This window comes from Dendronephthya gigantea, unplaced genomic scaffold, assembly GCF_004324835.1.
Source record: "Dendronephthya gigantea isolate DGI-Jeju-01 unplaced genomic scaffold, DenGig_1.0 000196F, whole genome shotgun sequence".
Classification (NCBI taxonomy): Eukaryota; Metazoa; Cnidaria; class Anthozoa; order Malacalcyonacea; family Nephtheidae; genus Dendronephthya; species Dendronephthya gigantea.
The window spans coordinates 247,292-257,071 of record NW_021163206.1 but is presented as its reverse complement, the minus strand read 5'-3'; the positions used below and the strand labels follow the sequence as shown (position 1 = coordinate 257,071).

Here is a 9,780-nt window from a genome sequence, read left to right as displayed (position 1 = left end):
AGATTACATTGCAAAACCATAGCGAGTATGCCAAGAAGGATTAAATTAGTTTGAGTGGCAAAGGTCATCGTACAAAATATTAAAATAAACAGTTGGTAATTTATTGACTTTATAACGAAAGATTGATTATATTAATACAGTCGCTCTATGAAAATACTTATTAACTACAACTTCGTGCGTGCACGTTTCTCTTCTCTTTGGATAATAATTATGCACAATTAAATAGTATTTAGCTTCCAAAAAACGAAACACGTAAACCTATTTAAATGCAGCGCAATTACAACACGCTACCACATGCCACCACATGCTACCACACAAAGAATACATAAGATATATGCATATATCTTTACTTCTTACTGCTACTGGTAGCGTGTGGAGCATGTGGCAGCATGTACAAATCTGAATAAATCTATAACATTTTTTCTAATAAAACTGTTAATATCACATCAATTGATAATTTGCACAAAATACGCCATTTATCTGTTCGCTTCTAGTGTTTAATCGAAACATGCCGCAAACCAATCGGGCAAAACACGCGGGACAGGGTGCAATGTCCTTTTGTTTTGATTCTGGCACTTGTCGATTAAAGTTGAAAACTTTCCACCTCACCGACATCATCTCTGTTTCCCGCTCATCAATTGCTCCATTCTTCACGTAAACCAGTTGATGTTTGCTTGTGGCAAAGATAGGTGTGTCCGGTCAAAAGTAATATCCCTTGCAAAATGACTCTTTGGCGCTGGTAGGTGTACTAATTGTCCCTCGAGCAGCAAAAGAAAATCATGCCATGCAATAATTTGGGCCGACCATCTGAAGTCGTTTAAAAATAGCACTTCAGCTTGCTCAGCCCCAACCCAAGCAAAACTTGTAGAAGGGATTTGTAAAAGTTTGTAAATGTTGTTAAGGGGATTCAATAGGAAAGTTTTACCACAATTTGCAGGTCCTGTGAGCATACATTCCTATATTTGCCTCCGCCCTTTACGCAAAAGCTCTCCCACTGCATTTCCAAACGACTCGTGCGGGATACCATTGTTTTGAAGCAATTCTAAAGCAAAGTTGTGCCACTGAGAGGTTGGTACACATTTGCATGTCTCTCTGCCGTGCTTCGTGCAGAATTTCCATGCGTGACCTAGTCATGCGTTCCTGTGAAGCCTTAGCACCTTCCATTTCCCATGCTGTTTGTATAGCGTCGTTGACGACCTTTGCTCCACGGTTCACGACAAACTCCGCAATGTCGGTCTTTCCTTCGTTCTTTTGCATATGAGCAAAGGCCAAAACATCTGTTCGGTTTTTAAGTCCTTTCTCCACAATAATTTGCGAGAACTCGAATGCACTCAAGCGTTTGCGCCTCTTAGCCTTTGCAGGTTTGCCTTCGCAGCGCGAATCAGTCGTCGTGGGCATGTCGTGTTCGGAAATACAACCTTCATCATCATGCCTGTCGAAATCTCCCATCTCTTGTGTGTTACGTTTACTACGCAATGCTCTTGTAGCGAGATGAGCATTCATAGTTTTCGGCCCGTTGCTGTAATTCAAGTCGGGATGGCCCTCACTTTGCTCTGCACTTTGGTCTTCTTTTGTCACGTACTGCCAAGCGGTATAATAATTGGTATGAAGATCTGAGAAATGAACCGATATGCCATACGAATCTGCAAGAAATTTCTTTGCTGGTAGCCAGCGTTGGCAATTCTTTAGTTTAACACACATGTGATAGTGAATTCCGCCGGTGATGCGGTGATATTCTAGTGAACAGCACCATTGCAAAATCGTGTTATTAACATTGGAAAAGGCTGCAATAACCGCTTCTGCAAAAGACGCTCTGGTGGGAAACTTCTTTTTGTTAGCCTTGACTATATGTTAGCAGATAAACTCTTCGCACGTCTCTGTTGTTGAGACCGGCATCAGCAGTTGAACTGGAATCCATATAATATATTGTTTACATGAAATCATGCGTCAAAATAATATTAGAGCATGCGATTATTATTATATAGGTACGTTGCATGCTTGACGCATAAATTATCACCTTTCCTATTATGACGTAATGCATTATTCAATCTCATTAAGAATGATTTAACAACAGCAGAGGAAAGAAAAAGTAATGTAATACATAGAAATGCATTTTCATAAAAATCGTTAACATTATTAATAATTCAACCACGGCAATTGCGACGAATAATACCCAGACAATCAGTGACAAAACTCTCCGGACATTTCACTGAAATTTTCAATATGAACCCCCCTTGTACCCCCCCGCCCCCTTTCAATGTTGAATATAAAAATATGGCTTAATATATTACTTACTGTCGCTCCAAAGGCTTTCTACAGAAACAAATTTGCCTTTAGCCAACATTGAAGAGGGGGACGGGGGAGAAGCCACTGTTTTTAATGAGCTGTCCAAAAATGAACGAAAATATGTAAGTGTCCGGAAAGGTTTTGTCAGTGATTGTCTGGGTATTATTCGTCGCAATTGCCGTGGTTGAATTATTAATAATGTTAACGATTTTTTATGAAAATGCATTTCTATGTATTACATTACTTTTTCTTTCCTCTGCTGTTGTTAAATCATTCTTAATGAGATTGAATAATGCATTACGTCATAATAGGAAAGGTGATAATTTATGCGTCAAGCATGCAACGTACCTATATAATAATAATCGCATGCTCTAATATTATTTTGACGCATGATTTCATGTAAACAATATATTATATGGATTCCAGTTCAACTGCTGATGCCGGTCTCAACAACAGAGACGTGCGAAGAGTTTATCTGCTAACATATAGTCAGGCTAACAAAAAGAAGTTTCCCACCAGAGCGTCTTTTTGCAGAAGCGGTTATTGCAGCCTTTTCCAATGTTAATAACACGATTTTGCAATGGTGCTGTTCACTAGAATATCACCGCATCACCGGCGGAATTCACTATCACATGTGTGTTAAACTAAAGAATTGCCAACGCTGGCTACCAGCAAAGAAATTTCTTGCAGATTCGTATGGCATATCGGTTCATTTCTCAGATCTTCATACCAATTATTATACCGCTTGGCAGTACGTGACAAAAGAAGACCAAAGTGCAGAGCAAAGTGAGGGCCATCCCGACTTGAATTACAGCAACGGGCCGAAAACTATGAATGCTCATCTCGCTACAAGAGCATTGCGTAGTAAACGTAACACACAAGAGATGGGAGATTTCGACAGGCATGATGATGAAGGTTGTATTTCCGAACACGACATGCCCACGACGACTGATTCGCGCTGCGAAGGCAAACCTGCAAAGGCTAAGAGGCGCAAACGCTTGAGTGCATTCGAGTTCTCGCAAATTATTGTGGAGAAAGGACTTAAAAACCGAACAGATGTTTTGGCCTTTGCTCATATGCAAAAGAACGAAGGAAAGACCGACATTGCGGAGTTTGTCGTGAACCGTGGAGCAAAGGTCGTCAACGACGCTATACAAACAGCATGGGAAATGGAAGGTGCTAAGGCTTCACAGGAACGCATGACTAGGTCACGCATGGAAATTCTGCACGAAGCACGGCAGGAGACATGCAAATGTGTACCAACCTCTCAGTGGCACAACTTTGCTTTAGAATTGCTTCAAAACAATGGTATCCCGCACGAGTCGTTTGGAAATGCAGTGGGAGAGCTTTTGCGTAAAGGGCGAGGCAAATATAGGAATGTAATGCTCACAGGACCTGCAAATTGTGGTAAAACTTTCCTTTGAATCCCCTTAACAACATTTACAAAACTTTTACAAATCCTGCTTCTACAAGTTTTGCGTGGGTTGGGGCTGAGCAAGCTGAAGTGCTATTTTTAAACGACTTCAGATGGTCGGCCCAAATTATCGCATGGCATGATTTTCTTTTGCTGCTCGAGGGACAATTAGTACACCTACCAGCGCCAAAGAGTCATTTTGCAAGGGATATTACTTTTGACCGGGACACACCTATCTTTGCCACAAGCAAACATCAACTGGTTTACGTGAAGAATGGAGCAATTGATGAGCGGGAAACAGAGATGATGTCGGTGAGGTGGAAAGTTTTCAACTTTAATCGACAAGTGCCAGAATCAAAACAAAAGGACATTGCACCCTGTCCCGCGTGTTTTGCCCGATTGGTTTGTGCATGTTTCGATTAAACACTAGAAGCGAACAGATAAATGGCGTATTTTGTGCAAATTATCAATTGATGTGATATTAACAGTTTTATTAGAAAAAAATGTTATAGATTTATTCAGATTTGTACATGCTGCCACATGCTCCACACGCTACCAGTAGCAGTAAGTAAAGTAAATATATATGCATATATCTTTATGTATTCTTTGTGTGGTAGCATGTGGTGGCATGTGGTAGCGTGTTGTAATTGCGCTGCATATTAAATAGGTTTACGTGTTTCGTTTTTTGGAAGCTAAAATACTATTTATTGTGCATAATTATTATCCAAAGAGAAGAGAAACGTGCACGCACGAAGTTGTAGTTAATAAGTATTTTCATAGAGCGACTGTATTAATATAATCAATCTTTTCGTTATAAAGTCAATAAATTACCAATGTTTATTTTAATATTTTGTTACGATGACCTTTGCCACTCAGAACTAATTTAATCCTTCTTGGCATACTCGCTATGGTTTTGTCAATGTAATCTATTGGCAACGACCAAATATTTCGCTTTACCCTCGCAACAAATTCGTCCCATGTTTCGCGTGTTATGTTCTTCTCTTTCACTTCTCTCTCCAGACGTTTCCGTAAGACGTTGAATACATTTTCTATCGGATTCAGATCAGGTGATCTTGCGGGAATTACTTGCATTTTTGCTTTTATAGACCGCAAAGCTTTTTTTGCTTTCACAGACGTCTGACATGGACAATTGTCCATTAAAAATATTTTTTTACCATTCCCTTCAAAAAAATTACGAAAGTATCTACGTATAAAGGAAGCAAAATAGTCTCCTGTCATCTTTTTGTACTCCTCAGCGCAAATAACTCCTTTCCCGTATGCTATTGCTACTATTAAATGTAATCTTTTTCCCCCGGCCAAATCCTTGCTTCCTTTCGTGGTAAATATCAATCCCTCGTTTCTCTTTCTCCAAACACGGTTTTTGGCTTTTAAAGCATCACTCATCGGATTTCTTTTATATATAAACGATACACCATCCAAGTAAAAAGCAACATCCTTCGTCCAGTATTCACAACTTTTCGCTTTCACTTCTCTACCGAATTTTCTTCGTTGCTTGAAATCTTTTGTCGTCATAACACCTTTTTTTCGACTTGGGTAGAACCCATAACCAAGTTTCTTAATACATCTTACAAACGTTCTATAGCTTGCAGATTTTAATGCAACACCACTGTTTTGTACGACTTCTTTTATCGTAAAATTTGGATCTACGGCCCTCAATTTCTTTAATGAAAGCACGAGATTCCGTTTATCACGTGCATTGAGCAGTTCAGGCCGTCCACCTTTTGATTTCTTTTCTTGCTTTTTAAAATTCGATTGTTGCTTAGTTCCTCGTTTTTAACAATATCAAATACAGTTGACTTTGAAAGTTTTGTTTTTAAAGCAATCTTACGGTATGAGAAATGCATTTCGCGTCTCATTAATAAAGCTAAAGCTCGTTCATGTGGCTTCACTTTCCTCTGCGATGGCATTTTCATTAAGTTAATGCAATTAATAATACATCTTTATGACGTCATTTAATTAGCATTGCTCTGGTAATATAGAATAAATGATTTCATTATACCTGCAAAAAAGTTTTGATGATTATTATTGTTGTTTAATCGAGCGCAACTGGAACTTAGGTTGCACAGACAATCAGTGACAAAACTCTCCGGACATTTCACTGAAATTTTCAATATGAACCCCCCTTGTACCCCCCCGCCCCCTTTCAATGTTGAATATAAAAAATATGGCTTAATATATTACTTACTGTCGCTCCAAAGGCTTTCTACAGAAACAAATTTGCCTTTAGCCAACATTGAAGAGGGGGACGGGGGAGAAGCCACTGTTTTTAATGAGCTGTCCAAAAAATGAACGAAAATATGTAAGTGTCCGGAAAGGTTTTGCTGATTGTCTGGCAACCTAAGTTCCAGTTGCGCTCGATTAAACAACAATAATAATCAATCAAAACTTTTTTGCAGGTATAATGAAATCATTTATTCTATATTACCAGAGCAATGCTAATTAAATGACGTCATAAAGATGTATTATTAATTGCATTAACTTAATGAAAATGCCATCGCAGAGGAAAGTGAAGCCACATGAACGAGCTTTAGCTTTATTAATGAGACGCGAAATGCATTTCTCATACCGTAAGATTGCTTTAAAAACAAAACTTTCAAAGTCAACTGTATTTGATATTGTTAAAAACGAGGAACTAAGCAACAATCGAATTTATAAAAAGCAAGAAAAGAAATCAAAAGGTGGACGGCCTGAACTGCTCAATGCACGTGATAAACGGAATCTCGTGCTTTCATTAAAGAAATTGAGGGCCGTAGATCCAAATTTTACGATAAAAGAAGTCGTACAAAACAGTGGTGTTGCATTAAAATCTGCAAGCTATAGAACGTTTGTAAGATGTATTAAGAAACTTGGTTATGGGTTCTACCCAAGTCGAAAAAAAGGTGTTATGACGACAAAAGATTTCAAGCAACGAAGAAAATTCGGTAGAGAAGTGAAAGCGAAAAGTTGTGAATACTGGACGAAGGATGTTGCTTTTTACTTGGATGGTGTATCGTTTATATATAAAAGAAATCCGATGAGTGATGCTTTAAAAGCCAAAAACCGTGTTTGGAGAAAGAGAAACGAGGGATTGATATTTACCACGAAAGGAAGCAAGGATTTGGCCGGGGGAAAAAGATTACATTTAATAGTAGCAATAGCATACGGGAAAGGAGTTATTTGCGCTGAGGAGTACAAAAAGATGACAGGAGACTATTTTGCTTCCTTTATACGTAGATACTTTCGTAATTTTTTTGAAGGGAATGGTAAAAAAATATTTTAATGGACAATTGTCCATGTCAGACGTCTGTGAAAGCAAAAAAAGCTTTGCGGTCTATAAAAGCAAAAATGCAAGTAATTCCCGCAAGATCACCTGATCTGAATCCGATAGAAAATGTATTCAACGTCTTACGGAAACGTCTGGAGAGAGAAGTGAAAGAGAAGAACATAACACGCGAAACATGGGACGAATTTGTTGCGAGGGTAAAGCGAAATATTTGGTCGTTGCCAATAGATTACATTGACAAAACCATAGCGAGTATGCCAAGAAGGATTAAATTAGTTCTGAGTGGCAAAGGTCATCGTACAAAATATTAAAATAAACAGTTGGTAATTTATTGACTTTATAACGAAAAGATTGATTATATTAATACAGTCGCTCTATGAAAATACTTATTAACTACAACTTCGTGCGTGCACGTTTCTCTTCTCTTTGGATAATAATTATGCACAATTAAATAGTATTTTAGCTTCCAAAAAACGAAACACGTAAACCTATTTAATATGCAGCGCAATTACAACACGCTACCACATGCCACCACATGCTACCACACAAAGAATACATAAAGATATATGCATATATATTTACTTTACTTACTGCTACTGGTAGCGTGTGGAGCATGTGGCAGCATGTACAAATCTGAATAAATCTATAACATTTTTTCTAATAAAACTGTTAATATCACATCAATTGATAATTTGCACAAAATACGCCATTTATCTGTTCGCTTCTAGTGTTTAATCGAAACATGCACAAACCAATCGGGCAAAACACGCGGGACAGGGTGCAATGTCCTTTTGTTTTGATTCTGGCACTTGTCGATTAAAGTTGAAAACTTTCCACCTCACCGACATCATCTCTGTTTCCCGCTCATCAATTGCTCCATTCTTCACGTAAACCAGTTGATGTTTGCTTGTGGCAAAGATAGGTGTGTCCCGGTCAAAAGTAATATCCCTTGCAAAATGACTCTTTGGCGCTGGTAGGTGTACTAATTGTCCCTCGAGCAGCAAAAGAAAATCATGCCATGCAATAATTTGGGCCGACCATCTGAAGTCGTTTAAAAATAGCACTTCAGCTTGCTCAGCCCCAACCCACGCAAAACTTGTAGAAGCAGGATTTGTAAAAGTTTTGTAAATGTTGTTAAGGGGATTCAATAGGAAAGTTTTACCACAATTTGCAGGTCCTGTGAGCATTACATTCCTATATTTGCCTCGCCCTTTACGCAAAAGCTCTCCCACTGCATTTCCAAACGACTCGTGCGGGATACCATTGTTTTGAAGCAATTCTAAAGCAAAGTTGTGCCACTGAGAGGTTGGTACACATTTGCATGTCTCCTGCCGTGCTTCGTGCAGAATTTCCATGCGTGACCTAGTCATGCGTTCCTGTGAAGCCTTAGCACCTTCCATTTCCCATGCTGTTTGTATAGCGTCGTTGACGACCTTTGCTCCACGGTTCACGACAAACTCCGCAATGTCGGTCTTTCCTTCGTTCTTTTGCATATGAGCAAAGGCCAAAACATCTGTTCGGTTTTTAAGTCCTTTCTCCACAATAATTTGCGAGAACTCGAATGCACTCAAGCGTTTGCGCCTCTTAGCCTTTGCAGGTTTGCCTTCGCAGCGCGAATCAGTCGTCGTGGGCATGTCGTGTTCGGAAATACAACCTTCATCATCATGCCTGTCGAAATCTCCCATTTCTTGTGTGTTACGTTTACTACGCAATGCTCTTGTAGCGAGATGAGCATTCATAGTTTTCGGCCCGTTGCTGTTATTCAAGTCGGGATGGCCCTCACTTTGCTCTGCACTTTGGTCTTCTTTTGTCACGTACTGCCAAGCGGTATAATAATTGGTATGAAGATCTGAGAAATGAACCGATATGCCATACGAATCTGCAAGAAATTTCTTTGCTGGTAGCCAGCGTTGGCAATTCTTTAGTTTAACACACATGTGATAGTGAATTCCGCCGGTGATGCGGTGATATTCTAGTGAACAGCACCATTGCAAAATCGTGTTATTAACATTGGAAAAGGCTGCAATAACCGCTTCTGCAAAAGACGCTCTGGTGGGAAACTTCTTTTTGTTAGCCTGACTATATGTTAGCAGATAAACTCTTCGCACGTCTCTGTTGTTGAAACCGGCATCATCAGTTGAACTGGAATCCATATAATATATTGTTTACATGAAATCATGCGTCAAAATAATATTAGAGCATGCGATTATTATTATATAGGTACGTTGCATGCTTGACGCATAAATTATCACCTTTCCTATTATGACGTAATGCATTATTCAATCTCATTAAGAATGATTTAACAACAGCAGAGGAAAGAAAAAGTAATGTAATACATAGAAATGCATTTTCATAAAAAATCGTTAACATTATTAATAATTCAACCACGGCAATTGCGACGAATAATACCCAGACAATCACTGACAAAACCTTTCCGGACACTTACATATTTTCGTTCATTTTTTGGACAGCTCATTAAAAACAGTGGCTTCTCCCCCGTCCCCCTCTTCAATGTTGGCTAAAGGCAAATTTTTTTCTGTAGAAAGCCTTTGGAGCGACAGTAAGTAATATATTAAGCCATATTTTTTATATTCAACATTGAAAGGGGGCGGGGGGGTACAAGGGGGGTTCATATTGAAAATTTCAGTGAAATGTCCGGAGAGTTTTGTCACTGATTGTCTGTGCAACCTAAGTTCCAGTTGCGCTCGATTAAACAACAATAATAATCATCAAAACTTTTTTGCAGGTATAATGAAATCATTTATTCTATATTACCAGAGCAATGCTAATTAAATGA

General features: G+C 38.8%; 1 pseudogene; it reads right to left on the bottom strand.

The window, feature by feature from the left end:
- Positions 1 to 441: 441 nt before the first annotated feature.
- On the bottom strand, positions 442 to 1,918 carry LOC114539216 (annotated as a pseudogene).
- Between the last annotated feature and the right edge of the window lie 7,862 nt (positions 1,919 to 9,780).